Below are 6,000 nucleotides of genomic sequence, written 5' to 3' on the forward strand. Positions count from 1 at the left end.
TTTACAATAGAGAATTGTCGCTAATAGCTAAGGCAACTCTTTAAAAGAAGAAACTCTTGAAAATTTAATACATTTTGGTCTACACATAGAATGACCACTTCTTCTACTTCAAGAAAACTTGAAAAGACAAGATCTTTAAGTCTTCAAAAAAAACATACGATGTCACACACCCAGCTTGAACATATGATGTCTCATTTCTTTTTTTGTTGAACATCTAGTCCTACATAATACAAACTCTATAGTTAGCTAGATAAATATTGAATCTTTCACTAAGAGTCAAGAGTATTTCACTATGGTAGATGAAGTAGTTATTTAGCAAAAATCAACATACATCATATGTACATAGTCCACATTGTTTAATGGAAAGTTGAACTCTTTAATGGACATTGAAAATTGAAATAATGCATTCTAATTTCTATAGATTATCACTAACTTGCAAAATCTCGGCTAGGTTTCGAGCTTTCCTTGGAAAAAAATTGACAAAATCTAACAAGATTTAGTGTAATTATCGATAGATACTTCAAACTGTGATCTAAAAACCGAAATAGTTTTAAGTTTATTATTTGTCCCTATTTTCTCCGGATAGTGTTCTTAGCATGTAATTTGTCACAAATTACCTTGCAAAAAAGGCAATTATGTCTAAAAATAAGAAAGCAATTCATCTCCGTAGCCCACATAACCAACTCAGATTCTAGTTTTAATATCTTGTATTGATAGATAATCGGTCTGCTTATGAAAAGCTACAAAAAAAAAATGGAGAAATTTAATCTCACAACCAGGGTATTTTGGGAATTTTGAAAAATTTGAAGGGCATTCTGAGAATTCAGGACAAAATTTTGCGGGTATTTTGGGAATTTTGACATTTGAGGTGTATTTTAGTGATATTTCATAGCTTCATGATTGATTTATGGAAAATCCCAAAATACCCCTAAAACTTTAAAAATTCCCAAAATACCCCAATATTTTGTCATGAGTTCCCAAAATGCCCTTCAAATTTTCCAAATTTCCCAAAATACCCCTGGTCGTGAGATTAAATTTCTCTAAAGATTAAAAAAAATTTGCTTTCCATAAGAAGAGTGATCGTCTGTCAATACAAGATGCTAAAACTAGAATTTGAATTGGTTATGTAGGCTTTGGAGATGAATCACTTCATTATTTGTGGATATATTCGCCTGTTTTGTGAGGTAATTTGTGACAAATTACATGCTAACCACTCAAAAATGCATCTCAATTGTCAAAAAGGAATAAAAATCAAAAAAGCTTGAACAATCCGACCAAAATAGATACATGGATACTTTGGGAATTTTAAAAATTTGAAAGGTATTTTGGGAACTTTGACAAATTAGAGGGGTTTAAGCATGGCTTTAAGAAAACGAGGAAATTTACATAAGTTTTAGTGTAATTATTGACAAAAGCTTTTAATTTTGACCAAAACAACAAGAGACTTTCAAGTTTGCCCTTATTTTCACCACGCCATGACAGTACTCATTGATGCACACACACACACACACACACACACACACACACACACACACACACACACACACACACACACACACACACAGAGGCTTACTAATGTATTTAAGGTGGCTCAGGTAGTTGAATGTAGCCCCAATGTAAACCCCCCCCCCCCCCCCCCCCCCCTCCCCCCCCTCCCTTATGTATATTGTATGAGCATGAAATAATGAGGGGCTACCCCTATTGTATACGCTTATGTACAAAATCCAAAAACCCCCCTATTGTACACTCACGTGGTACCGTACAAAAAAACACAGTGAATCCCCCAGGACACTAACAAACTCGTTTTAGCATAGACAATGGATTTAGGCAATGGTGATTTGTGGTTGGCTCATTGTGAATTATCAATATTGTCATTATTTTGTTTGATCTCTGCAATGAAATCTTTAGAAGGATCATATTGATAAGTTGGTAACTTGGTCAATTTGGTTAGAGACTAGCATATTTTGTTGCGTGTACTATGTAATGTACATTTCTACTCCACTTTTCGATTTGTTACCTTGATTGTTTAATATCGTTTTTGAACATGCTGCAAGGAGACCTATGCCACTTGGCAACACCTCATTGAAGGGAGAAAATCAAAAATAGAGAGGGAAAAGGTTGTGAGCTAATTTTGGAAAACCAAGGCGACTCAAATAATTGTGGAGCATACCCTAGCCACACACACACACATAGAGAGAGACAGAGAGAGAGAGAGAGAGAGAGAGAGAGAGAAAGAGAGAAAGAGAGATTTTATTATCATCCTCAAATGTCGAATATGACCTATGGGACCAAAGTTACATGTGATGTAGTATGTGTGTGGCTGATGAGTGATTCTCGATGCTCCAAAATTGTGGTGATGAGAGTCGCAATGGAGAGCCCACACCATGGCTCGGAGAGGAAAGTGTGTAGGTCTAAGTCATTGGATAAAAATGTGAGAGAAGCAAGTTCGGATGTGACCAAAAGCTGAGCCCTCTAGTAGTGTGTGGTACGCAGACTCTCAAACTTGTAGTGAGCATAATGTGCACAATTGATTTGATTTTTCTCCATCATCCCAACATCCTATCTCACATCAAACGGAGTGGGAACTAAGCCGAATGGCTACAATAGTGCGTATTGCTAACAATGACCCATTGCGGCATGCACTCGTGAGTGAAAGTCCCACACAAAGACGTAGAATCTCTCTCTCTCTCTATTGGTGGGAAGCAGCTTGAAGATGGACGAACACTAGCTGCCTAGAATATTCCAAAAGATTCAACCCTCCACCTTGTCTGTGGATCCTCCACCTTGTACTCACATTGAGAGGCGGTGCCAAGAAGAGAAAGAAAAATACTTACACCAAGCCCAAAAATTTCAAGCACAAGAAGAAGAAAGTGAATCTCCTTGTGCTCCAATTCTACAAGGCGGATTACTCTAGAAAGGTGCAATAACTTTGAAAAGAGTGTCCAAATGCAGTATGTGGACTTGAACTTTTATGGACAATCATCATGATAAGCCACTATTCTGGCAAGTGTGGTCTCACCTATGTCTATTAGAAAGCTTGATGTTTGTGACTTTAAAAGTTGTGTTTTGGATGTAGAACAAGAAGCTACTACTTTGCTGAATTTAATTTTTTGAGGCTTAATGATGTCGTTTACTTCTGTCTTTGAGAGAGAGAGAGAGAGAGAGAGAGAGAGAGGAGGGCAAAAAGAAGAGAAGTTTTAGATTTAGGAACATTTTACAAGAGATCTCATGTATCTATCTGATGAATCTTAAATTGCTACTATAGAGGGAAATGAGAGAGAGAAATAGGATGCCTTAAGATTCACTTAATAACTTTTCTCGTTTTTTTTTTTGCTTGGTGTACAACCCGGATATTTATATAGACTTCCAAAGGAGGAGAATGGTTGCGTGGTATGGCACAAAATTTAGGTGTTCATAGATTGGGAGATAATATATTAACTTCAAGCAATGAAGGTCTAGAATTGGATCAATGTTTGGTTGTTATCGTATAAAAATCCATACTTGCACTTGTCATTATTATTGTGTGTGTGGCATGCATCATGGCAGACATACATTTTCTTTTTCAAGACACTCTCTTGAAGTATCTCTGCTTGTCTATTAATGGGAGTTACTATAGGGACATGAGCAAAAATATCCGATGTTGTTTGCTCAATGTCGTACTCATCCACCCACAAAATGACATGGGCATGAAGGGGTTCCCTATTTTGAGTCTCATACCGCATAAGGTAGTGATGCACGATTCAAAAATTTCCATAGTCAATTGTGGAAGAGTAGCGTGCATTCCACCGGGAAATCTTTCCAAGAGAAGTTGGAGTTGAATGCTCAAGCTATATCTTCAATTATTTGGACCTTTGTCCACTTAGTGGTGGTGATTTCATTTGCATGAGTGTAATGAACATATTAGGTAAACCCCATGTATCAACCATGCTGATCAAGTCCTTTAAATAATGTCTACACCATGATCGAGTCCCAATACTTTCTGTTGGAAGAGTGAAGCAAATTATATTTTGGATGGCCTTGTCCTCATTGGCATCCCCATGTGCTCTCTTATACTTGTCAATATCTCACCACAACATGGTAGTTGTTGTACTGTTTGCAATGAGTCTTACCATACACCAAGCAAAATTTATCGAGCTAATGGAAAAACCGAGCAAGACCCATTGGAAAAACCAAGCAAGAACCGCGGGGCGGGAGGGGGGAGCTTAATGCATACATTCCATACCACGTGTGATGGAGTAGAATGCAAGACATCTCCAAAACACAGATATAAGAAAACCAACTCTACCGCCTATAAAACACATCTACCATCCCTCCTTTACCCAACATTTGCTAATAGAAATTCATAAGGAGATCAATAACACAAAAATCAAAATCCTTCAACAAAGATAACCATAGAATCATATTATCTACCTTTGCATCATAAAAATCTATGAGATTAATCTTTTGTAGGACCTTTAGCATAAAAAATTGAACAAATCATAAACTGCCATCAATCTACATCTAGCCAAAATAGACATAAAATTCTTGACCAAAATATGTCCTTATTGGCAGGACCACTTACATAAAATAATAGGCAAGAGAGATATCTCCTAGTAAAAAGATGTCATGGCTCTCATCATTTTGTCCCTCTTTTTCAAATATTGCCAATGAGTTTTTAATCTGCCTCTAGTAAAGCATGCAGATAATCTTTATGATCAGTCACACAAATATTTGTACAACTAACAAACCCATTCTCAAGTGAGAGGTAACCAAAGGACATGTATTTGTGCTAAAAAAAATACCATAAACAAATTTAAAGTTTTTCAACATAAAGAAACTTAACTTTAAGATCTGAACTCACAGCTTCATCCATTGAAGACGTGTCAACCAAGAAATCTCTGATGCCTTTGTGGCATCAATCACAATACACAAAACTCTTGAATATTTATCTTCATTCGTAGTGTACATCTCTTTGATGGATGCCTCCCAAGACATAGTTCTATGGTTCCTTACCTAAACAAAGAACACCTTCTAAGAAAGGCCCTCAAATTGAGGATGTGCAGCAAGCTCTACTTCATACTATTGGTTGATTTGTTTCCATATAAGATTCCATTCCTTCATAACTGGACTTTGAAGAAAAAAAAACAAATAGAAGATACTATCTTATTGAGCAAAGATAATTTTAATATTATAAGATTATATTAGAGCTTAAGATTATCATATCAAACCTTAAGCTTTGAGCTATGTGGCCAAATGAGCTTGCATAGTGTCACAAGAGGACACCTAAAGTAACCAAACAATCTAGTTCTAGACAAGATGTCCTTCTCTTTGTCCATATGCAATAATCCTCATCAACACCACCTCCTGGCTGGATCTTGGGTCTCATTTTGTCTCCTTTCAGGCTTCAAATGTAGCTGCCTTCTGGTCTATTTTTTATAGAGACCATAAACCCATATCTTGAATGTCACTCTTATCATGAAACTCTATCTCAATGATTGTGCTAACCTGATCACTACACAATGGCAATGGAGTTGATGTACTCTGACTACATCTTCTAGAACCACCACTAGAGGAGGGACTTCATACATACAAGCTAATGTATAACCTAAAAACGTTGTACGGGTTAGGGAACCTATAATGAAGCCCCAATGTAGACAAGGGAACGGCAAGGGAACAAAAATACCTTGTTTGTTGCTCCAAAGGACACTGCACTGGTGCAATATGCTTTTGGGAATGTGACCTTGGCCATCAAAATGGCAACAATGCTGACACAACTGGATATCGACAATCTTTTCATTGATCTGCTTCCAAATTGGAGCTCAAAAATGACACCATTGTAGATCCGATTGATTCCACGGAAGGATAGGTCTATGATGGTGATGTAATTAAGAACTGCATAGCAAAATGATGATGGGAAGGATAGACCTATGATGGTGACATAATCAATCAATGCATAGCCATAACATGATCTGTATATCTTAGGCTAAGACACAAACTCTTCATTTTCACAAATATGCCTAG

Source organism: Adiantum capillus-veneris, chromosome 10, assembly GCF_014529385.1.
Source record: "Adiantum capillus-veneris isolate H3 chromosome 10, ASM1452938v2, whole genome shotgun sequence".
NCBI classification, from domain to species: Eukaryota; Viridiplantae; Streptophyta; class Polypodiopsida; order Polypodiales; family Pteridaceae; genus Adiantum; species Adiantum capillus-veneris.